The sequence below is a fragment of the Panthera leo genome, chromosome B1 (genome assembly GCF_018350215.1).
Source record: "Panthera leo isolate Ple1 chromosome B1, P.leo_Ple1_pat1.1, whole genome shotgun sequence".
Lineage (NCBI taxonomy): Eukaryota > Metazoa > Chordata > Mammalia > Carnivora > Felidae > Panthera > Panthera leo.
The window spans coordinates 31,384,258-31,410,399 of NC_056682.1; the positions used below are offsets into that span (position 1 = coordinate 31,384,258).

Consider the following 26,142-nt stretch of genomic DNA (forward strand, 5'->3'; position numbering starts at 1 on the left):
TGGCCCTTTTCGGACATTTCGTGTCAAGGGAATCATACAGCATGTGGTCTTTTGGGTCTGGCTTCTTTCACTTAGCATGTCTCCAAGGTTCATTCCTGGGGGAGCATGTATCAATACTTCATTCCTTTTTGCCTTGAGTGGTTTTGGTATCTTATTTTACTGTTTTTAATTTTTTTTTTTTTTTTTTTTTTAAGAAAGAGAGAGCATGAGCAAGGGAGAGGAGCAGAGGGAGAAAGGGGAGGGGGGCAGGAGAGAACCTTAAGCAGGCTCCACGCTAAGTGTGGAACCTGACATGGGGCTCGATCCCACAATCCTGGGACCAGGGATTACAACCTGAGCTGAAAGTAAGAGGCAGTCAGTCAACTAACTAAGCCACCCAGGCACCCTGGTATCCCATTTTTATGTTTACTGGATACTGGCAAGGTGTTATACAACACGGCAAAGGAGCTGGACCTTGAAATTCAAATACAGAACTCCTCTGGAGTTTGCAGTGTTTAAAAGACCCTATTTTATTTTTAGCTTCTTACTTTGAGGTAATTGTAGATTCACCTAGAGTTGTAAGAGATCCTCAGAGCCTCCGCCCAGTGTCCCCCAGGGGTAACATCTTGCTTAACTTCAACACAACATGACAACCAGGAAGTCCACATTGACACAATCCAAGACCCCAAGTTTTCCAAAGGACAGCAGTTGGGGCTTCTGATCAGCTCCAGGGGGGCAGCATTATCGAAAACACACAGAGACACCACCGCTGGCCCTGTTCAGGGAATTAAAGTGGCTGCGCAGGAACCATCCCCCAAAAGTCTGCAGGGGGCAAGCAGGTGGAGCGGAGAGAAGAGGGGGACCCCTGCTGGGGCCCCCTCTGGCTCCAGCTTCTCTGAAGCCTCACCCACAGTCGCACGGAGGCCCACCTCTAGACACACCGCTTGGTCAGTACACACGGCACCCCGCACGCCAGCGGTATTTACTCTATCAGAATTGCCCATCTCCTGCCTCGCATTCCAGAATCATCCTGACTCATTCTCTAGTCCCTGCACTTAGCTGTATGTGCGTCTGCCTCTCCCTTTCTCATCCCAGATGAATCAGTGGACTTGAATTAAAAGCAAGCCGTCAGGGAGATGACGACACAAACCACTGCTGGCTCATCTCTGTGGCATCGAGCTGGCATCTACTCAGCAAAATGCCGGGCGACCTATTCAGCAGAGAATGCCTTTTGTTAGTGGAGAGATGAGAGCCTTTGGGAGCCCCTGGGCGTGCCAGCCAGGAGAACACGGTTTTATTCTTGGGTGGGGGGGGGGGGGAAGCAGAAAGGGAAGAGAAAGCACCTGTCCCTGGGAGCGTAAGGGGTGCCCAGAGGAGAGGTAGTGGAGGAAAGACCAGGGTCAGACGCCCGAGTGCCTGGCCCGCTCCGCCCCTTACTCATCAGTGTGGCTTTCTTCACGACACTCCTCTTCTCTGGGCTTCAGATCCCTCCTCTATGGAGCCCATACCAGTACCTAACGCCCGGGGTTCCAGGGAGGTGTAAGCGAGCTGCCATGGGAACTCCCGGGACGAATGCCTGCTACAGACCTGCGCCCAATAAACACCAGCAGGAAGACAGTTACATGCTCCTCTATAAGGAAAACTACCACACGTAAACCCCTTGTGAAGTATTTGTGAAGTATTTGAGTGCCTCTAATGCACACGCGGACAGGGATCCCTACCTGCCTGCACAAATACACTGCTTCTCCAACAGTGCAAAGAAGCATTCTCCTACTGGCTGAACTACCTAGAAGTTCTGTGCCTGATTTTCTTATCTACAAGCTGGTGACGATAACACAGCTGGAGTGCTCAGTAAGATGGGGTTCGTAAAACAACAAAGTGCTCTTCCAATATGAGCACCGTCATTCACTTCCTCTTCCCTGCGTCCCCCAAAGCATCCAGCAGGAGGTCCAGCATACAAAAGACTCTCAGTCAGCACAGGAGAGACCAAACATCATACACTCCTCTGGCAAGAAAGGCCTTGGCCAACTCAGTACTGGAGCACTGGGAAACCTCTTCCTCTGAGGGGCCCAGCCATGCAGTCTGAGAATCCCCATCATTCCCTGGAAAAGTCCTAGGCACACACAGCTCTCCTGTCGTCTGCCAGAAAGACTCACTATGGCTGGTTTTTAAATCCCAGCCTTCCTGAATGCCGGGCAAGGGGACCCGCCAAAGTGACTAACGTAAGTATAATCCACATACTTCAGAATGGGAGTATTAGTAGGAGTGCCTGGGTGGCTCAGTTGGTTAAGCGTCTGACTCTTAATTTCAGCTCAGGTCATGACCATGGTTCGTCAGTTCAAGCCCTACATCGGGCTCTACACTGACAGCAAGGAGCCTGCTTGGGATTCTCTCTCCCTCTCTCTCTGCCCCCTTCCCCACTCGTGCTCTCTCGTGCATCTCTCGCTCTCTCTCTCAAAATAATAAACTTAAAAACATGGGAGTAATAGTAAAAATAATTTACACTTATCAGATACTTCCTATGTCTGGTACGATTTCATCCATCTTTCGTGGTTTACCTCGTTGAATCCTTACATCAGCCCCCTTAAGGTCGAAGCCAGTGGTAGCCCCAGTTTTCAGTTGGAGAAGCTGAGAATAGTGGGGTTACGTGACCTGTTCATGTTACTTAAATCGCAGAGATGTATACAGAAGGTCTGCAACATTCAGACCATCTGTGCTTCGGCCAAGCAAGGCCCTGGGAAGAACTCTGGAAGGTGGTCAATAATGTGGTCTTAGCCGGTACAACTGTTGGCTGGCAGAGGTGACCCCAGGACGTTTGACTCCAGAGCCCCTACTCTTCTTAACTGCCTCTGCTCAAGAGTGGACAGGGAGGTGTGGATCTCTGAGAAGTAAAATGCAGTCTTAGCCCTTTAATATTTTATAACTACAGCATGTAGTTCAGTAATTCAATTAACAGAAAACTGCATCATCAGCCTGACATGTGCAGGAATATAAACTCATGCCCCTCACTGCCTGAACCTGGAGGCACCTGAAGAATTCCCTTATTTCTCTCTTGGCCAAACTCTCTTTCGTGAAATCTTGCTTTTAAAACAAAGCAAATATATTCACATAAACCAAGCTCAGCCATGATTAATTGTTCGGCATCCAGCGATCACTGCTAGAATCATTAAACCAGAGGCCGGAGGGAATAAGGGCCGAAGCAAGATCCAGTAAAAAGTATTTATAAAACAAGCAAACAACAACCTCTTACGTGATCTGATGATCGGCCAGCTTCAGAGGGAACAGAGATAGAGGATACAGACCATACCCTTAAAATGGTTAAAGTCTAGTTTGGAAGAAAAAATACATTGCAGGGTGCACGGAGGAAATGACCTTGCTCCATCCTCCTGCCTACTACACATTCCCACCCTTGCCTTCCCACCAAGCTCTGGAAAGAGCGGAATGCTGTTGATGCCCCACGCTGTCACCTCCCATTCGCTTCTGGACCACAGCACCCTCAGCTCCACTGAGCCGATACCCCCCGAGCGAGCTCTCAATTCCTCTCATCCCCTGGGGACCACCACTGCCTTCCACGACCTTGGGGCGTGACTGTCCGCAGCGGCCTGCTGCCCCGTGCCCGCCCCAGCTTCCGGACAGCGCTCCGCGTGTCTGCGGCTGCTTCTCTGAATAGTCGTCCCCTGGTTCCTCTTTTGCCCCAGCATTTTCAATGCTGGTGTCCCCGGGAGCTCTGTCCTACTTCATTAAATTCCACTCACATTTCTGACATTTATTCAAAAGGTCCTGAGCCGGGCATCTGAACAGCAGACCCTTCTCCAGCTGGCCTGCACGGGGCCTCTGATTTCTTGCTCTTGTCTCTTTTCCTCTCTCATTCCCCCCAGCCGTGTCCTCTCTTTCCTCCCCCACCCCCACCCCACCCCCATCTCCTTCCTCCTCCTTCCTCCGCTTCCTGCAGTCGTCCTGGGGCTCAATATTCGGCAGGTGATGGATGTGGGGACCGGGACTCTGTTCACTCTCAGGCAAATCCCGGGATAAGCAACTGGGAGCAGCAGCCTGTGGTCTACAAGCTACAGCACCTGTCAGGGTTCCTTCTGCCACACGAAGGAAGCAGCGGGTGGGTACCAGGAGCTTCCCACACCTGCAGTCCACGCCTCCTGCCCACAGATTTCCCTTCCTGTGGCCTATGCCCACCAGAATGAGACAGCCATTCCTTCCAGGCTGCCGGCAGATCACCCTGGGAGTCCAGGAGTCTGAGCTGAAGTCTGAGGGTGGGAAAGGAGAGGCAGGGAGCGAGGCACAGAAGGCCCAGCTTCCACACCCAGCGTTGTGCCTGAAGACGGTCCTGGGAAGACATCCTTAGCTTTCTTCCACTTTCCCCCTTTAATGCAGGCATAACCAGAGCTCCCCATGTTAGAGAAATATATCCACCCCTCTGGAAGTATTCTTCCAAGGGAATGGGACAATGGAACCATGGTATAACTTCATATCACCGTTTGCATCATTTGATAGCAGTGATACAACCTCACATGGGCACAGCTTCCCAGCGATTTACAAGGTGCTACCACAAGCCTTATCTCGCTTGATGCTTACAGTAGAGAGGCAGACGCGTTCACGATGCTCGCGTCACAGATGGGGGGCTGTGGCCAGGAGCCTTGCCTGCAGTCATGCAGACACAAACTCACAGAGCTGGGGTCCAAGCCCACTTTGTTTTACAGGCTTTACAGCCTTGACTAACCACCACCTTCTTGGTGTTTCTACGAACACCACTCACCTCAACTCTTCAAACCTAGGCTTTTTTCTAGTATCGGAAACACAGGCAGGTTCACTTAAATGTGCAGCTAATGACCTAAACCTAGTGGACACAGACGGAAATGGCCAACGTGAGCTGGTGACGGTCAATTTGGGATGTCAGATGAAAAGCTTGTCAAAATGTCAGCACCTCATAAAACCCCTTTCTGTGAGGCTTGGGGTAGCCTGCAAATGGCCTAGCATGCACACGGTATGCGAGATCAAAGGCCAGGCTAATGAAATCTGTGTGTGGGGACGAAGGGTCATTTAGAATCTGTAAAACCTTTAAGAGTGGCAAGCCACATGGGGCGCCTGGGTGGCTCAGTCGGTTAAGCGTCCAACTTCGGCTCGGGTCGTGATCTCGCAGTTCGTGAGTTCGAGCCCAGCGTTGGGCTCTGTGCTGCCAGCTCGGAGCCTGGAGCCTGCTTCGGATTCTGTCTCTCCCTCTCTCTCTGCCCCTCCCCCACTCATGCTGCCTCTCTGTCTTAAAAATAAATAAAACATTAAAAAAAAAAAAAAAGATGGCAAATTACACAATGAGCAGAAGTTGTCTCCCTGACTTAGAAAGAGCAAACAGGGAGTGACTGGGAGAGCCTGAGAGCCCATCAGTAGGCAGTATGGGGTCAACCTTCCCCGGAAAGGCCCATCAGAGTAGACCAGTGGCCTTGGGGAGGGAGAGAACAGACCCACCAAACAGGCTTTACTTCAAAATCAGCCTCTGCGGTCATACTTGGTAGTATGCTCTCAATTCACTCAGAAAGGATGCCCCTGGGGCACCTGGGTATCTCAGTCGGTTAAGTGTCCGACTCTTGGTTTCGGCTCGGGTTATGATCTCACGGTTCATGAGTTCGAGCCCCACATTGGGCTCTGCTCTGGTGGTATGGAGCCTGTTTGGAATTTTCTTTCCCTCTCTCTCTCTCTCTCTCTGCCCCTACCCTACTTGTTCTTTCTCTCTCTCTCCGTCTCAAAATAAATAAATAAACTTTAAAAAAAAGGAAAGAAAGGATGGCCCTAAGCTGCGTAGTGCCTACAGAGAAGGTTCCATCAAACCCTGAATGGTGAGAACAAATCTGTAGAAACACTGCTTAGCCACCAGGAATGCACAAAGAACGTGGATTGTTGGTGCACAAGGAAGCTTCCAAATGCCCATGAGCCTGTCTTGTTGATATAGGCAAGTCCGGGAGATTCGACATGAGGACATCTTATTGGCTCAAATTAGGTTCAGATCCAGGACGCTTAGAAATTGTTCTGTCTTCTTACCAATGAGGAATCTGAGTCCCAGGGAAGCGTCAAGAGTTGCAAAAAGATACAGGAGATGTAGCAGTACCAGAATTAATCCTAGGTCTGAATCCAAAAGCTTACTGTTTCCTTTTTTGTATATATAAAAGAAGAAAATACTACCTATAATCCCACCATCCTAACAGTGACCATGAATCTTTTTCTGTATCATCTTCTAGACCTGTTTTGTGCATATATTTTATATGGGGATAATCACAGGGCACACTCACTGTTTTCTTAATACCATTAATACCACGTTGTCTTACAGTCTTCATGGTTCAATTTTTATAAGCACTACTTGGTAGGGGAGGAGGGAGATCTGCTATAACTTTCTTAACCATTCCCCCGTGTTGAACCTACAGACTGCTTTCAGTCTTCCTCTATTACATAATGTTCTCGTGAACACATTCTCGCAAATACCTTTCTGCCTCTTCTAAGTGCTTGTCACTGGAGAGGGCCCTAGAGCTGGGATGAACGACGGTTCTTCATACAGATGACCAGGTTGCATTCCAAAAGTGTCACCAGTTCACGCTGCCATTAGCAACCCATGGAGATGTCCCCCCAGCCAATGCTGGTATTTTCATTTTATTTGCTTACTATGTAAGGGGGATGAGAAACAAAGCTCTTTTCACTATACTAAGCCGTCTCTCTGTTTCAGATAAATGGCCACCTTCCAAGACCCAAATAGGGAACTGAGTAATACACGAGAGACCAGAACAACCAGCTGGACAAAGAAGTTACTGACAATTTAACAAGAACATGATTAAATGGCCACATCCACCATCAGCTCTGGTGCCCCCCAACCCTCCTTCCAGCTTTGTCACGAGAGCCTAAGGTGACTCCCACTAAGGCTGTCTTGCTAAGCATCTGAGATGGAGACAGGAGATGGGAGGCAGAGCTGGAGACAGCCCAGGCCCCCAGACCCCAGGGGCACAGAGAGAAGTCATGCTTTGTCTCCACGTATGTTTGCCGAAAGACAGACCCTGAACAGGAAGCTCCATCCCCAAAGCACGATGATGAAATCGTGGCCCAGGGAGAAGGCAGGGAGAGCCAAAGGTGAAAATCCCAGCCAAATTCATTAGAATGCAAAGCTTCAAACTTCAGATCCATGGAGGATGTCTCCAAGAGATGTTGAAATCATTGGCTAAGAGTGGGAGAGGGTTCTGTTTCTTGTAATTAGACAGGCATTCTGAGTCTGAAGAAAGGCCAAGGGTATGGCACCCCCTATCCCTGCACCAGCGGGAGAACCACAGGGTTGGCTTCAGGCTAGCGTTTTGATCCTGGAATTCCTCAGAGCATGGTGAAGTCCAGGGGAGTGACTCCTCCCTACACGGTTCCACAGGCCCTGCGGCTCGCAGGCTCTCAAATGCCCCGCTCAGACAACTGGCCCTCGGCACCAGCATCTGAAAAGCGGGGCTCTCGCTCATGAAGGAAATGTTAGGGAACCAGGAAATGCAGCGTTGGGTGCGAGTGGTCTCTGATGCTGTTAAGCGTCCAGGCCGAATGTGCTGGAAACACGGTGTGATGGAAACCCACAGGCAGTGCACTGCTGAGGTACAGAGCTCATTTGTCTGGGGTTGAATCTCCGGCCCCGACACTGACTAGTCCTAGGACCTCAGGCAACTTATTTAACCGCCCCTCCCCAGTGCCTCCGTTTCCCCATCTGCAAAATAAGAACAGCAACAGTGACTACTTCCTAGAATAGGGGTAGAAGCATGAACTCTGAGCTGGCACCCCAACTCTACCATCCACTGACTATATAACCTTAGCAATCTTTCTCTTCTCTGGGCCTCAGTTTTCTTACTCGGAAGGAGATAATAACAGCACCTGCTCACAAGGCTCTTATGAAATGGTATTTGTAAAGGGGCTTATAACAGAGCTTGGCACAGTAGGTCTTACATAAGCATTTGTTAAATTAAAAGCAAAATAGGATTGTCTTGAGGATAAAAGGCTGCTTGACCCAATTCCTGGCGCGAAGTCAGTCTTCCTTCAATGTTCAGTTTTACTTAGAGGTATCACAAAAGGGGGTCAGGGCTTGGGGCACCCTAGGGGCACAGAATCCAAGGGCATTCTTCAGTGCCCCGTGTGGGCCAGGGGCCAGGGGCCAGGGGAAGGGCTCGGTGGGGTCGGCTCAGGGAGAAAACCCACTGAGGAGTAACAGGTTATGAGAACAGACAGGATAAAGGCGTCATTGAGAGGAGGCCCGAGGCTCCCGGGGTCACAAGAAAAGAACAGCCCAGAACTTTAAGTCTTTTGCATAAAACTAAATAAGACCAAGATAAGCAAAACAAATCTATCCTGTTTACACAGCAAGTAGGCACTGGTTGTAAAATGCAAGACAGTAAATGCCAGCACAGGAGGAATCAGAGACCCTCTTTCAACCAACATAAATATAGACTTTTCACCTCCCAGGGAACCTCTACCCAATCAGAACAGAAATCACAAACTAATCACCATTATGAGCGTTCCCCTAATTCCCATCACAAGCAAAGAAACCTGAGCCTATCCTGGAAACATCACTTCAGTTAAATCTCCCGGCAGGCTTTTCAAAACATTGAAACAATTTATATATTCAAAATCCCCCAGGGATACGGGCACCACAGGCTGGGATCTAGGATCTGGTTCTCCCATGTCAACTTCTGGGGAGGAGAGGACCTAGCAGGTGAGCTTTGTAAGGGCTGGTAGCCAAGGCAGCCCGAAGATCTGCAGATTTCCTGAGCAGACCCCTTCCATCAGCCCCGTTTTCCAGACACTATAGCCTGGGCACCAGCCGGATGACCCAAGAGGGTGCGCGTGCGCATGCACGTGTGAGTGTGCACAGGCATGTGCGTGCATGTGCATCTGCACGCCGGTGCGCGTGTGACAGGGACACAGGGGCTGGAGGGTTGTTCCCTCCACCTCCCGGGGCCTTCAGGCTGCTTTAAGGAAATGGAGACGTCCCAGTTTTCACCACAAAGTCTGCCATAAAGTCAAATCCAGACTACGAACAAATTACAGAAAGAAAGCAGGAAAGTAAGGAGCAACAGGGACCCTAGGGGCCAGGGAACGACAACCTCAAGGGTGTCCGTGTGGGTCCTGGTCGGACTCTGCTCCGAGGAGCTCCACCTCGAAAGAGGGGCGGCAGCTGGCTGCGACGGACCCAGATGAGGTGGCTGGGGAAACATGTGAGTAATGACACTTCCTCTGTTTGTCTCAGCTTTTGGTTGCCCGGGGCTACCGGACCACAGATTCAGTGCTGGCTTGCCAAAAATAAGAGATTACAGGGCTGTGTGGAACATCGCAAAAACATAAAAGCCCCACTGCAAGGCTTTCACGTGCAGAGTGGGTTTGTCTCCGTTTTCCTTCCTGCTGGTCCCCTGTTGGGAAGGGAATCCAACTATAAACTCAAGGACCCGCAGCTTCCTTATTATGGCCCAACAGAAACCCGTGTACTCGCATACATAATGGGTAGAACTATGTCAAATGCTACAGCCAAAGACCCAAGGTCAAGGACAACAACGGAAAAAACAAGAAGCAAATTAAAGAAACAGGGTCATGTTTACATTCCTATTCAAGTAGATAATCAAACAAACCCCATGATCTGATTACAATCACCTTTCTGAGGAAATGTGGCCCAAAATAAAAGATGTCATGCTCACAACTACTGTATTTCAGGACATCATTTATGGGCACACGCCAAATAATATAATAAAGACAACAAGAGGACCTAGTTCAGATAAGAAGTGACGTGTGCTCGGGACTCTAATTAGCTGACGAGCAACTAATCCACCTTGTACAAAGCTGCTGCGACAAGAGTCTCACTGTGCCTGAAAAAGATCATACCGGCTATTGGATGGCAGCTCAACCTAGAAGCAAAAGCATGGGGAGCCTGGTGTCTATTCTGTTTATTCCAGTTTTGCACAACTGTCTTCCTTGCATCCCCTCCAAAGAAAGTTGGGCAGGGAAGGAAGAGTTGGTGATGTCATATGTTGACTGGGACCTATCTAGAGCCAACATAATTGACGGGTGTTTTCCTCCTAGGAACCTGGACTGAATTCAAAAACACAGCATAACATCTCTGGAGTCTGAACCATGGTCATTGTATCATCATGTGCTCCCCATAACGGGCGGAGAGCTAACGGTTCAATGGGTCTTTTTCCCCTAGTTGATTAATAAGACTCTGAATAACAGCCAATGTATCTGGACAATGAGGTTTAAGCCCGATAAGGGACCCAGCTGTTCAGGGAGCCTGTCGTTAAACCCTATCACCGTGTGGGTAGTTGAAAGTTCACAAACGCCAGCCTGCGCCACGGTACATAAAATCCAAACACTTCCTCACATTATGTTCTCTTCCTCCCCAAGAACGACAGGGGTGAGAGATAATAACCCAGATGCAAAGGAGAGTTCCAAGGAAACTTTTCTTTCTATAAAATTCCTTTAAGTGCAAAAGTACTTAAATGCCAAAAACCTGGAAAACAAGAAAGAATTTAGGAAAAACCCAAAATTTTCTGTTGTTCCATCATCCAAAAAAAATACATGTCTGATGTATGTGTACCCAATCTTTTTTCCTACCCACGTACACACCCACTTACATATTCTTTACGAAAGTAGTATCCTAACTCTACAGTATGTAAGCTATATTTTAATAAAGCTCTTTTAAAAAAGAAGCTCTTTTTAGAAAGTATCAAATCAGGATATAGGGATCACGGTCTACTTTTCTTCCATCGATATGTTGTGAACATGTTTGTATTCGTAGATATTTTCCACAATAGTTTTTAATGACTACATAACTACCTTTTCCTTGAGATGGCTATCATTTACTTAGCCAATTATGTATTTTGTTCATTTAGGTTGTTTTTCATCTTTTCTCATCAAACATAATGTTACAGTGAACACCCGTAGAGCAAAACAATGCATACTGATAATTCAGACTCAAGGGGTATGAATATCTCTTGCTTATAAATTCGCAAGGACCTCGTTAGATACAGTCTCACTCCCCTCCAGAAAGGCCAGATCAGTGGAAGCACCTAGCAGGCACTTAGGAGTGCCATTTCACCACAACCTAGTTAACAAGGTATTACTTCCTTTCACTATTTGAAAATTCAGTAGACAAAAATTAGCTCAATGTTATTTTAATTGGTATTCTGTATTACTCATTCAAGTTGAATATTTTCCCTTAAGTTTTATGGTAGAATTATTTCTTCGTTTGTGCATACCATGTTCATACCCTTTATTTTTTCTATTAGTGTTCATCTTTTTATTGAAATGTTAACTTTTCATATTCTATTTTACTTCTCTCTCTCTCTCTCTCTTTTTTTTTTTTTTTTTTTTTTTTTTTTTAAGTAGGCTCCATGACCCCTTTGGAGCCCAATGCCTGAGATCAAGACCTGAGCTGAGATCAAGAGTCAGACGCTTAACCAACTGAGCCACTCAGGCACCCTTAAGATTCCACACTTTAAATGCATCAACCTTTCTCGTATTTTTCAAATCTAATTTCCTACTTCTGGTGTTTCTTTTGACTATTTTACTCTGATGACGTCTTTCATTTCTATGTTGTCACGTGTCTCTGTCTTTTCTGATTCTACCTCTATCTAAAGCATGGGACTCTTCATCTATATTTTCTTCTGGTTCTCTCTTGACTTTGTTGCTTAAATTTAACTTAAACCCTCTGAAAGGTATTTGGATAGAGGATGTGAATAAGGAGTTTACTTTTCTCTATTTTTCAAGTGGTTAACTATGCCAGCATAATACTATGACTGTGCCATCATTTCACCATGAGCTTGAAATGTTCCTTTTTTCACACAAATACCTATAGTTTGTCTACTTTACCTTACTGACATTGATGTCTCTTCTAGAAGTAGTGCCATATCACTTTAATTATGACATGTGTATAGCTTTTTAAATATCCCATTAAGTATGGCTTCCTGCCCTTCTTCATTATGTGCTTTTAAAATATGTTCTTGGCTTTTAGGGTTTGTTGATTCTTTAACCCAAACTTCAGAATCATTCAGTCAAGTGTCAAAAAGCCAAAATACTCTTTGAGGTTTTGGTTGGAATCACACTGAATTTATAGATTAATCTCTAAAGAATATGTTCCTTTACAGAATTAGGTCTTTCTATGCATCAACATAGCATTTTTTTTTAAGTCTTTTCTCAAGTCCCATATATAAGAATGTATTCTTGTAATCCCGTTATTTTATATTTTGTACAGCTATTGTGAATGGGATTCTTAAATTATATTTTCCAGTTGGTTACGTCTGGCATATGAGAAAGCTGTTACTTTTGAATACATATTTTTATTTTTTCACTTTATTAATTTATTTTGAGAGAGACAGGACGCGCACGTGTGCGCACAGGCACAAGCGGGAGGAAGAGACGAACAGAGAATCCTAAGCAGGCTCCACACAGTCAGCACAGAGCTCGGTGTGGGGCTCAATCCCACAAACCCAACAAACTGTGAGATCATGACCTGAGCCAAAACCAAGAGTCGGATGCTTAACCAACTAAGCCACCTAGGTACCCCTTGAATACATAATTTTAAACTGGTCATGTTAATAAGCTTTCTTCTTAGACCCAATATTTTCTTCAGTTAATTCCTTTGAATATTTAAGACCACCTAACAAATAACAATCATTTTATTTTTCCTTTCCAATATTTTTACCGCTTATTTTTCTTGTCTTATTACATTGGCTAGGACTTCCAGAACAACGTTATATAATAGAGATAGTAACTGGAATTCTGGCCTCTTACTCAGCAGGGAGGGAAACACTGAAGTATGTGCTGGGCAGGCACTAGTGCTCCTGCCCAAGTTCCATGGCCCAGAGACCTGAGGCAAAATGAAACTTCAAAGCAAAGAGAAGAGAGCAGTTTCTACACACTTTCCCCAACCGGACAAAAATGCCTTTGAGAAACACAGAAGATACCGGATTCTAAAACAGACCGAATGAAGACAATGCTAATATCTCCTACGGTAAATGCAAGACTGGACAGGGAGGGGATTAGAATGGAGATGGTCAGATGTCAGACTTTTCCTGGGTCCTACAGTGAAGCAGTGTCAAAGCACAGTGGCCACGGAGCCCAAGGAGCATCCAGCAGCTGATTTCCTAGGTCTGGGCTTCCTCTGACTCTCTCCAGAGAAGAGAGATGTGTTCTCTCACACATTCATTCACCTCTATCCCCAACTAGGCCCGTTTCTCACCCCCCACCCCCAAGAAGCCTTCCAAGACCATCCAGATGGAAGCTGTCCACTTGCCCTTCAGACCTGGCAGAGTACTCCTCTGGCTTTCACCTCCTCCCTAGCATAATTTCCAAGACACAATGACGCCGCACTATCCACATCTGGCCATCTGACTCTTCACTCAAACTCCATACAATTGCCCCCAAAGACCTCCATTCAGTTAAAACAAACTGCTCTCGGGGAAGAGTAGTTACAGAATCTCACTCAGCGCCTGCCTCTTCCTACCCCCATACATTAGCGAGGATCTCCGTCCCCTGGTCCTCAAGCAGAAGGCATTCTTGAAACGTGAACTTAAAGGAGGGAGGCTAGCAACCACAGTCAGGTACTCTAGTAGCAATAAGAAGTAAGGGAGGCCAGGAAGGGAGGAGGCAGGGAAACGATGAAATGGAGACAAATACTCCCAACAGCTAGAGACCATTTGTGGGAGTTTTTAAAAGCCCAACACTTTTGCAAGCAGCACAATGCTCTAACACAGATTCAAAACAATAACCTTGTGGGGGGGGTGGGGGGGGGGGGGTGGGAACTAACCTTGAGGCATTAAGAGTTTAAAGTATGTTCCACTCCCTTCACTTAGAAGGAAACAGGCACTATCCCTGAAGAGGTTTTTTGTTGTTGTTGTTTTTAAATACATGAGAACAACAAAGAATATTTTCTTTTATTTTCTCCTACTTTACTATTACTTCTTAAGTAAACTCTATGCCCAATGCGGGGCTCAAACTCATCACCCCAAGATCAAGATTCACATGCTCTACCGACTGAGCTAGCCAGGTGACTTTGAAGAGGTATTTTTCATCAAAATAGTTAAAAGTGCTTTTGTTTTAAAGGGTAAATTTTTCAGGAGGGTGGAAGGGGCCTTTCAGAAAGGATGGAATTAACATTTATCATGTGCCAAACACATGCTCGGTAGTTTATATAATCTATCAAATATAAGCCGTACCGAAACCTTGAAACATCAGAAAACTGTGGCTAAAAATTACCATATGATTCAGCAATTCCACTTCTGGGTGTATATCCCAAAGGATTAAAAGCAAAGACTGGAACAGATACTTGTTCAGAGAAGACTGCTCACAATAGCCAAGAGGCGGTGACAATCCAAGTGTCCATCAACAGATGAGTGGATTTCAAAAGATGGAATATCCATACGATGGAGTATCATTCAACCATTAAGAGGAAGGAAACTTGGGGCGCCTGGGTGGCTCGGTCGGTTAAGTGTCCGACTTCGGCTCAGGTCATGATCTCACGGTCCGTGAGTTCGAGCCCCGCATCGGGCTCTGTGCTGACCGCTCAGAGCCTGGAGCCTGTTTCAGATTCTGTGTCTCCCTCTCTCTCTGCCTCTCCCCTGTTCATGCTCTGTCTCTCTCTGTCTCAAAACTAAATAAATGTTAAAAAAAAAAATTAAAAAAAAAAAAGAAAAGAGGAAGGAAACTCTGACGCATCCAGCAACATGGATGGACCTTGAAGACATTACGCTGACTTCAATAAGCCAGTCACAAAAAGGCAAACATGTATGATCAACAATTCATAGTCAAATTCATAGAGTCAGAAAGTAGCACAGTGGCTGTCAGGGGCTGTGGGGAAGAGGACCAGGGAGTTAGTGTTTACCAGGTATAGAGTCTCTGGGCTGCACACTTAAAAATGGTCAAAATGGGGGCGCCTGAGTGGCTCCGTCGGTTGAGTGTCCAACTCTCGGTTTCAGCTCAGGTCACGATCCCAGGATCGTGGGATCGAGCCCTGCTGAGCGTGGATCCTGCTTGGGATTTTCTCTCTCCCCCTCTGCCCCTCACTCACCCCCCTCTCTCTCCCTCTCTCTCTCTCTCTATGTGAAATAAAATTTGTTAAAAATGGTCAAAATGGGGGCGCCTGGGTGGCTCAGTCGGCTGAACGTCCGGCTTCAGCTCAGGTCATGATCTCACGGTCCGTGAGTTCGAGCCCCGCGTCGGGCTCTGTGCTGACAGCTCAGAGCCTGGAACCTGCTTCAGATTCTGTGTCTCCCTCCTTCTCTGCCTCTCCCCTGCTCACGCTGTCTCGCGCTCTCAAAAATAAATAAACGTTAAAAAAAAAAGTTTTTTTTTAAATGGTCAAAATGGTAAACCTTAAGCTACGTATGTCTTAGGGAAATTTAAAAGAATAAATTAAAAAAGAAGAAAGAAAGGAAGAGAAAGAAAAGTGTGGCTCAGGGACGCAAAAAGTACTTGCTCAGCTGGTATGCAGTGAAGGCAGAACTCAAACACCAGGTGGCCAAACCAGAGTCCATCCCTGCATCACACCTCCCTTAGGCCATGCCCTGCCCCTAAGGCAGCAACTCCTGAAGACCTACCCTCGCACAACAAGGGTTTCCCATCAGTGCCCCGGTCCTGCCCTCGAGGAACTGACTCTCCACCGCCCGCAGTCCCTCAGCATTGCCTGGGACAGGACTTGGTTGGGTTTTGAGGCAAACTGGAAGGGAACAGAGTCTGGAAAAAACAGGGGGCAGGGGCTCCCCTGCGGCCTCAGAGATCAGTGGCAGCACTCCTGCCCCAACAGGCTGCTCTCACACGACACCCCTCCCCACCAGCCTCCCCTCCCCACTCCCCTTCCTTCTAGACTCCCCGCCATGTCCTTCCTGCTAGAACTTTTTTTTTTAATACCCAGCAATACTGATTTACTTGTAAATTCTAAAGGGTGCCAGACTCTTACTCACCGGCTCCCATGTGCCTCGATCCAGTCATACATGCCTCGCTTTTGGCTGGACACCTCCTCCTGCTGCCCACCCCACAATTGGACTCCAGGGCAAAATCCTGGCCTGCCTTCAAGCCTCGGCAGAAGTCTCCCCCTGACCCTCTCAGGCAGATTTTAAAGATGTCTTTTTCTCAGCTGCCCCCTGAACCTTAGTGTAGGGGCTACCACATTATATTGTTAAGCTTTTATTTGCTGGTCTCCCCGATGGCCTGCGAGTTCTTTGAGAATGGGAACCCTGTCTGCAGTCTGAATGCTGAGACCAGTACCTACCGCGCAGCAGAATGAACATCAGCTGAACGGATGAATGAACAGGGTTTTCTTAGCAGTGGAAACCACGGTGCTCATTAACTCTGTTTAAACAAAGCAATAGCTGCGACGGCACTGAGAAAGTGACCACATCCTTCTCGTTATCACTCTCCGCCAGCCCACATCAATCGCGGCCTCCGCAGTCGAGCACAATACCATCAGTTCTCAGATGGAGCAGGTGCTCGTTGATACTACGTCAGAAACATCCAGAGAGCGATGAGGGAGCCGCCCCAAATCCAGGGCGCACACTGAAGCCACGTTCACACGCCTGATGTCCCCTCGCCCGATGACAGAGGCGGGCAACATCCCACCAGGACGAGCCTGCATTCCGCCTTGTATTAGTTGGGTGGCCTTGGGCAAGTCACTTAACCTCTCTACTCTGCAGCTTTCTCGTGGGAAATGCCGGGGAGGGGCTGGGGGCGCGGGCATTTCCCACCCTGTCTTACAGATTGTGAAAAGGAGGGTCCCAGGGGAGAGCAGCTGTGTGTAAAGGGCTCTGTAACTGTAAATGCAGAAGGTAAACTATCTTCTTAATCTAGCCTATGGAGAGGGGGGATGCCCATCCGAGGCAGGAATGGACTGGCCTGGGAGATTCCCAGGTTTCCCCGGGCCTGGCGGGCTTAGGAGCCTCTGCCAGGTTCCCTCCCTGGCACGGGGTAGTTTACCTGCCCACCCCACCATAAAGCAGAATGAAGGATGGTCAAAAAGGCAGCAAAACAGGACTCACTCTGGGCCAAAGGGTGAGATAAGAGCCAATGTGGAGGGGGCAGAGGCAGTCACTGCAGCCAGCCAGGCCAATGAACCCCCAAAGAGAGAATTTCAGAGGCCGTTGGGTGGGAGGGCTGCTTTTCTGTTGTATACGTGATTTCCGTTACCTGTCTCATCTCGATGAGCATTCCTACACTTGTCACATCAGATGCCCCTCTGCAAGGCTAGGAAAACACACTCAAAACCAAGTTCTCACATCACAGATCAAGATAAGCGTGACTAAGGGTCAGTGAGCAAGCGGACCGGCCTTAAAATAAAGCCTAAAGTCAAACCACGATGACCTACGACCTCACTCCCCACCCCGGTGGCTGTGACCAAAACAACGGACAATAACGAGCACTGGCAAGGATATGGAGAAACCGGAGCCTTCCTACACTGCTGGTGGGAAAGGAAAATGGTGCCGCTGTAGAAGTTTGGCAGGTCCCCTGAAAGTGAAAGATAGAATTAGCATAAACCCCAGCAACCCATCTGCTGGATATACACCCAAGGCAAATGAAAACATATGTGCACACAAAAACGTGTCCACCAAAGAACATTATTCATTTCGCAATAGCCGCAGAGTAGAAACAACCCAAATGCCGTCAACTGGTCAATGGATAAGCAAAATGTAGTATATCCATACATACACTATTATTATTCGGCCATAAAAGAGAATGAAGTGCTGATCCATGCCACAACACGCATGAGCCCTGAAGACACCAGGCTAAACGAAAGAAGCCAGACACAAGAGGCCACATATTACACGATCCCATTTATACGAAATGTCCGAATCCACAGAGACAGAGAGTAGCTGAGTATATGGAATGAGCTGGGGGTGGGGCATAGCTGCTAACTGCTATGTGGTTCCTTTCGGGGAGGTGAGAACGTTCTGACTTCAGGCGGGAGTGATGGCTCCACAATTCTATGAATACACTGAAAACCACTGAATTGTACACCTTAAAAGACTAAGTTTTATGGCATGTAAGTTATTTGTTTTTTTTTTTATTTTTAACGAGTCAGTATAGTTTGTGTAAGCCAACATGCACATACACACATAAATAACGAATGGATTAGTTAATTAATGAATAAAGCAAGCTTGAACTAATGAGACTATTACCTAGCATCTTTTTTCCTAGGGGGAAGCAGAACGGATAGGCAGTTTTTTGGTTTTTTTTTTTTGTAAATTGCCTTCGAGACAAAGAGAATGCGGAAAAAGCCAGGGTCAAACCAATCCATGAGGAGGGAACCCAATCAAGAAAATAATGTTTTCTGGCACAATCCTGGATGGAAAACCCATCGGTTGCTACAGGCCACCTTTAATTGGCAAGGAGACAATGGAAATAAGGGATTTATGTCATAGAAACAGAAATGTTGTGCAGAACGTGGTTTCTGGATCATCTGACTCTCAGAACGAAGACAGAAAAGTCATATGCCTATTCGCTCAAGCCAAAGGCAGCAGAAATACAGTTGAATAAAAACTTTCCATCTCCCTACAGACAGAGAATCTATTTCTTTTTTATTTATCAGCTTTTCCAGTCTGTCTTTCACTAGGAGGCCTTGCCATTTAATGAAAACCTACACTTCACTGCAAACAGGAATAACACCTTCTTCAGTTAGTCTCTGGAAAGTAAGCTTTTTCCTAGAGATGAGCTTTGCACGGTAGAAAAGATTCTCTTCGTCAGAAGACTGGGTGAACTTCCACCTGCACTCACTGTTGGTAGTGAACTAAAATGCACACAAGACACACGAATACAGATATAAACATGCACCATGGGACAGAGGTCACAGGAATCATCTCAGTCCTGCCCACAAGGACACACCCCCCTCCCGGGCTTTGGTCTCCCTGCGGCAACACGAGGAGACAGCAATAAACAATCTCTAAGGGGCGCCTGGGTGGCTCAGTCAATGAGGCGTCCAACTTCAGCTCAGGTCATGATCTTGCAGTTCATGAGTTCGAGCCCCGTACTGGGCTCTGTGCTGACAGCTGAGAGTCTCTGGACTGCTTTGGATTCTGTGTCTCCCTCTCTCTCTGTCCCTTCCCTGCTCACACTGTCTCTCTCTCTCTCTCAAAAATAAATAATAATAATAATAAACCATTAAAAAAAAAAAAACAATTGCTAAGTCTCGGACACAGCCCTCACCTGGAGCTTGCAATCAGGTGTTGGACTACCATTCATCCCCCAGCAACTACGATTTTAATGTTAAAATGTTAACCTGCCCTTTGAGCCAACCGTGATTGAAAAGTACCGTTTTCCAATAAACACGTGGGTCTGTTTCTAGAATATAGGAGAGGAAACGATCAGGTGTCTTAAAACGCAGCAAAATTCAGCAAAGCAAATTCTCCTTTTCCAAACTAAGATGGAAACTATGTTCTCCTGGGGCCAGGGGAGAAGTCTCCAATAACAGAGCTAAACGCTTTCAGCTAGAAAAGACATTCAGGGGGTGGGGAGGATGTGCTATCATCATGTCCAAAGAAACACCATTTTGGAGCTACACTGACCATTTTGACTGAATCTCCATGAACGAAGACAGACGGGTATATGATGAAAAGTAAGGTGGTTGCTGAAGTCAATCACTACAAAGCAAATGTACCCCCTTCAAATACCTCAGTCTCCAGGGGTCAAAATGAAACGTTTTAACCGTCAGGGCGCCTGGGTGGCTCAATCGGTTGAGCGTCCGACTTCAGCTCAGGCCGCGATCCCGCGGTCCGTGGGTTCGAGCCCCGCGTCGGGCTTGGTGCCGACAGCCCAGATCCCAGAGCCTGCTTCGGATTCTGTGTCTCCCTCTTTCTCTGTCCCTCCCCCACTCACGCTCTATCTCTCTCTGCCTCTCAAACATGAATACATTGTCAAAGGAAAAAAAAAATTTTCACTGCCAGGAGCAAAACTGGGCCGTGGGGCCCACTCGCCCTCACACACAACCTGCCCACATTGGGTGCCACTTGTGCGGCGTCACCGATTCCTCACTGCAACCCTATTAGGCAGGAAAGTCCAACCCAGGCCCCTCCAGCAACTGACGACACCAAGACAGAAATAAGGGACACCCTGTCCGAGCGAATAAACAAGCAGCAAACACCAGAACGAAGGTCTCCTGATTCCTAGCTCCGTGAAGATGTGTCGTCAAGAAGCCGGGGCCTCAAATTCTTTCCGTTACACCTCATGCGTCTCCTCGGATTATCTCCGTGCAGGAAACAACAATGTGCAGAGCAGCAATCCCAGCCCTGCACAACCGTCTGACTTTCCTCCCTGTCTCTGCTGCTCCTCAAACACTGCCATCTGCCTGAGGTGTTTCCCGATCGGACTTGCGAAGAACACAGCCCGCTGAGCCTCGTGGAGGGCCATGCCAAAGCGAGTCAGAGAAATGAGGAAAGACGAGGCCCGGGCAAGGGCAAGAAGATCTTTGAAGCAGCTTGCGTGACAGGACTCAGCACAATCTGGTCCAGCATGGAAAAGAGCTCCTGGGCCTCCCAGAAGCAGGAAAGTTCCGCGAGTGAACGCATGGCATCGGTTACTCCTCTCGATTGCTTTCCAGTCACCCTGGGACACAGGGGGAAATCTAGGTCATCAACCCAGTGCTTCTGTTGGATGGTCAGATACTCCCCTGCCACCCTCTTGGTGAGCGTCTCCCACCCGCCCCCCCCCCCCCCCCCCACCGCCCGACACGGCCTCCTGCTTAGTGAGAGATGGTCACACTATCTGATCACTTCCCCCCTTTATATTACAGGAAAAAATGCTTTTAAATTTTTTTTCAGTGTTTATTCTCGAGAGAGACAGAGACAGAATGCGCGTGGGTTAGGGGCAGAGAGAGAGGGAGACACAGAATCTGAAGCAGGTTCCAGGCTCCGAGCTGTCAGCACAGAGCCTGACGCGGGGCTCGAACTCACGGACCGCCAGATCATGACCTGAGCCAAGGTCGGACACTTAACTGACCGAGCCACCCAGGCGCCCCCACAAAAAATGCTTTTAAATCAAATGCTTTTAAATCTATCCAACGATAGAGAACAAAATAAAGCTTGAACACCAAAATCTTTCTGTTTCTTGGGGATAGCTATCAGCCCAATGCCTGATCCCAAGCCCTGGGCCCCACCCCTGACACTGGGCACAGCATGTCCCCCAAATATCTGTCCACCCCCTAGGGCATAGCTTTCCAACTGAACTCTCTTGTTGCCTCCACTACGGATTTGTTTGGCCTTTTGTCCCCCGTGATTTTGCAGCTAATGAACCAGGGCAAGAAATAAATAAATAAGAAGAAAGACTCCCAGCTGAAAGGAAGAAGCAGGAATTGTACACGTCCAAGAAACAGCAGCTACCTGTCTCTGCCACGACGGGCCGATAAAGGGATCAGGGACCAGCACTTTCATCTCTGAGGGGTCTGACACGGTCCCTTCATTTGATGTCACAAATGGGTCGCTCACCGTGCCTGCAGAGAGGAGAGAGCTCAGCATTCTGCCCGGCCTCTCTCACCACGCTCTGTGAGTGTTGCGTCCCATATGACTAAATCCCTCCTTAGGTGGAACACCCACTGGGGAGGAATTTGTCACCAAGGCTGCCAGAAAAATGACCCCAGGCTGTGCAAGGGGAGCTCGGTGAGCTGTGCGAAGGGAGAGATTTGGGCAGGTTCAGCAAGGAATGCGAACCTCCTTGCAGAGACTGTAATGAATCCCCCTCGAGAAACAGAGGGGCCCGGGTGTTCACCAGCACGGGAACAATCGATTACAAAGCTGGCCTCGTCTGAAGTCCTGTTTTGGCTGAAAATTCAAATCTAGCAAGACCTATTGGCTTGACGGGCTGTTTCCTTGTGACATCATTTTACATCTGTGGGGCGGAGCGTGTTGTCAAGAAATGTAAGCCCCAAATTCTCCAGCAACTATTTGGAGAGGTGGGAAATGAAAAGTAAAATTTCACATTTTTGTGTAAGAAGCCATTTTAGAGGGCTCCTTATATATAAACATATATATATATACAGTTGTTTTTCCTCCTCTGTTCAGAACACACTCCACCTCAGAGGCTCGAAGATGAAAACAAGCCTTGAACTCACCAAGTGGCAGCGAAGGGAGATAGCCCACCTGGAATCAGCGGGGATGTGACTGCACTCTTGGAGGAGAGATGAACAGCTCATCAACAGACAGACCAACCGATGGACAGGTAGGTAAACATCAGATTGCAGGATGGATTACAGATAATAGATTTACCTAGATGCTCGACAGGAGACTAGATAGCTGGAAATACACACTAGACAGATGATGACAAATCGCATATAGAGATGAGAGAGGAGATAAACAAGAGACAGAATGACAGACAGGTATAGAGATCAGACTGACAGATAACACGTAGATAGATAGACCCACTGATTCACACATGTGCCGAAAGTGTCCCGATAACCATTTCCAAATACTATGGCACAAACGATCTCACTTACTTTGCACATAACCCCACAAAACAGGGCTGCATTGTCCCCACATTATAGACGTGGAAACTGCCATCTAGAACTAAGGTATCCCATGATCACATGCAACAACAAGGGCTAGAAAGGGAAACTAAACCGAGATCTTGGGCTCCTTGGAGCTGTCCCACCCCTGCCCTGTTGTGTTGCCCTCTGAAGCAAAGCCCTGTAAATTTCCCCCAGCTGGGAGACAGAGGCCGGGACAGAAAATCCGAATGGTTGCCTTAAGAGTCTATGATTCTATGTTATTATCAGGCTCTTTTGATTTTTCCCTCACAGTCTCCCCACAAGGAAGGATTCCAGTTCTGACCTATCATTAGAGGGAGATTAGGTCATAAACACTATTGATTCGACCTAAAGACAGTAGGGTTTTCTCAGGGAAACCAGCACAGCAGGTGGCCCACAGGGCTGGGGACAGCAGTCAACATCCCAGCTCCACTCTGCCTTTGGTACTCCCCCCCATTCACCCCTTGGCCTCATTCCTGCCCATCACTTCCCGCCCCACATCCTCCAAGTCCTAACCAGTGCCCTGTTAGGGCATTAGCCAAGTACAATCCTTCCAGGACACCAAGGACAACAACTGAAGGAGGAGGCCCTTCTTGGTGACACCAGCTGAGCACCACCCAGTTTCATAAGCTTCTGGAGGGCACCCACCAGAATCCACCCACCCCAGGGCATGACGCTGCAATCCTCCTCCCCCTCCCTTCACAAAGAAGACAGGATACAGGGGTGCCTGGGTGGCTCAGTCGATTGAGCATCTGACTCTTGATTTCAGCTCAGGTCATGATCTCAAGGTTTGAGATCGAGGCCCACATCTGCAGTGTGGAGCCTGCCTGGGATTCTCTCTCCCTCTCTTTCTGCCCTCCTCCACTTTCATGCACGCTCTCTCCCTCGCTCTCAAGATAAATAAATACACTTAAAAGAAAAAAAAAGAGGACAGGATACAGAAGAGAACAGAGTGCAGAGGGCACCTCTAGCTTGTAGAAAACTCTGGCAGACATTCATTCGGTTTCAGCCGAAACCAACTGTTGGAGCGGGCACCCAGATCCATAGCTCTTAACCTTGGCCATCACCCGGAAGCTTTAAAAACTACTAATGCCCAGGCCACCGAGAGCAATTAAGTCAGAAGCTTGGTCTCTGTAGTCTGTGAAAACTCCCCTAGGGGATTCTAGGGTGCAATCGAGGTGTGGAACTACCGCCCTGGCTCAGAGAAACAAAATTCCCTTCCCTGTGTAGGCAGCCTCAGCCACAGAGACCCAACCCCCACCGCATCCTCTCTATCATTAGGGGAACATTTAGTCACATTCAAAGAAAGCTGCCTCCCAAGTGGGTTAACCAGAAAGAACTCTAATTTCTACTCACTGTGATTCCCCTTTATCATTACCATGGCAGTTAAGAGGGACTAAAAGGAAGACATTTGGGTAAATGGCTTCACCCAACAAGAGCAGAAAGTCAGAGGCAGAGCTCTCAAAACCCAAGGAAAGACATAATCCTTTTTCCAAGGAGAAACAGGGATGGCTTCTCAAAGAGGAAAAAGGGAGAAAGAAGCCCAGCAGTGATCTGGGGCCAGAACTATGAATGGTAGGTAGGAAAATGTGGACACCTCGGAGAGAGAGAGGAGAGGGAGATCGGGGTCCCGCGCCGAAGTCAGATGCTTAACTGACCGAGCCACCCCCGCAAAAAATGGACACCTTGGCCACCCTAAGACGGTCATTTTTCCCTGTAAAACACTGTGTATCACTAATTTTTCAAACAGGGGACAGAAGAGTGTTTACCCATTACGGGCTCTAGTGAAAAGCAAAGCAAACCAGTGCAAACCCAAGCAGGGAAAGGGACACGGGTACTTTGTCCCAGTCCCCGTCTTGAACAGAAGGAGGCACGTTACCCAAAACCACCCAAAACTCACAGTGCGGTTAGTTTTCTTAAATGACTAAGTAGGTACGTCCCTTCTTATTAAACGTCTTTTCCCCCCGACAACTTAGCGTGCAAGCAGTGGGGAAGGCAGGGATGGAATGGGGTGCTTTCCCAGCTGGGCTCCCCCAAGCCCTACTAGAACTCCCCAGAGGCAGAGGGGCTCTCAAGGTGGGGAGCACAATGAGAAAGGGGAGCACGGACCTGGGCTCTCCCCCAGCCCACTGTTTCAGCCAGAGCAGCTCTGCCCTCATCAGCCTTATCCGCCAGGTGGTCGGGGGAGGGAGGAGGGAGGGCCGTCCATGTAGGATTTCACATGAGAAGAGTGGTCCCAGGACAACAATGTTAAGCCATCAAGGTAGAAGGAGGGATGTGGTGCAGATTTTGGTCCAGACTCGTTCAGCTCTTTATCAGGCAGCTTCCACATATGTCAGGGGCCGTAAACAAAGGGATAAGGCACGAGCTGTGCCCTCCGGAAGTTTCTGCCCAGCTTCCTGAGCCAGGACACAGAGCAAGCGCGTCCTTGGGCTTGTATGTGTCCTGCAGGCTCTTATTTAGCCACATGGAACCCCGAGACTGCGGGATGCTGACCACTGAAGCCCGTCCCTCACATCCGAAGACTGGGAAGACCTTGCTGGGGCCCAACATTCCCACTGCCCCCCCTACCACGCCTGGCTCTAGCTGTCATCGTGGGCAACAGAACCGACCGGAAGTTCCCAACAATCGAAACATCCAGCTCTAGGGGAAGGCAGAGAGTAGGCTCTGGGAGCATCCGGGTACTGAGACGCCCTGAACTCTGCGTACAGCACCCACGGGCAGGGCCAGAACTGCATCAGGGAGGATAGGACGCCTTCCTAAAAGACGAAGGCCCACCCCCTAGGTGGCCGGGGGTGATTTCCAAATTTTAACTGCCAGCTCTGAGAGCCAGAGGCCAGCAAGAACCCCCGAGTAGATTAAGATACCTGCTACAATGTCCATGGCATAGGGCCTAGGCCCCCAAACAGGAACGTCCCTGCTTCTGGAGGGGCCTCACCCGAATCGCCACAGGGCTATGAGGCTGGCTGGTGGAGCCCGACCCAAGGGCCTCCTCCACAAGAAAGGCATTTAGTAAAGTGTGTGTGCGGGCCTTCAGGAAGAGCTGTGCTACTTCTCAGGATGCTTCGTCTGTTCCATTCCCTCCCCCCATTCTGCTCGGCAGCAGGTATTAGGTGATCGGCCCAAAATACTGCAGGGAGTAGAGGGATTCTTCCAATCCGGCCATTCGTGGCTGCGATCCGCGTGCCCCCCACCTGCGCAGGCCCAGTCCCATGGGGTCCGCTTGCTGAGGCACTCGTGTCCTTAGGCGAAATGTGTGACCTCGCCCACGTGGGCCCGGGGAGACGCAAGCAGTGGACAGGAAGAGCCTGAGCTGACAGCCCATCGGCTAACATGGCTTTCTAATCGCCAGGCCACGGGCCGATTCTGTGGCCACGACTTCGGTCCTGGACTTTGAAACTTTAGTCTGATGTGGTCGGCCTTTTTTGTAAACACTTTCTAACCCGAGTCAAATGAATGATGCAAAGGGAATAATCAAAGTATCAATTACAGACAATTCATATTATAGTGTGTGTGTGTTCACACATGTGTACTCATCAGAAGCAGGGAGCAAACCCAAATGCCACATGGATGAAAAAATGACAAGCAGTGGATGTACCACAGTGACACTCAGAGCCACGTCTCCTGAGGAAAGCCCGGCCAGCAGGATCATGGGAAGCCACTTC

The 26,142-nt window shown here is 48.3% G+C and overlaps 1 protein-coding gene across 3 annotated transcripts in view; it reads right to left on the minus strand.

Annotated features, from left to right (window-relative positions):
- Positions 1-26,142, minus strand: part of DPYSL2 (dihydropyrimidinase like 2) — a 130,364-nt gene that overhangs the window by 32,923 nt on the left and 71,299 nt on the right. The gene's annotated exons all lie outside the window — the stretch shown is intronic.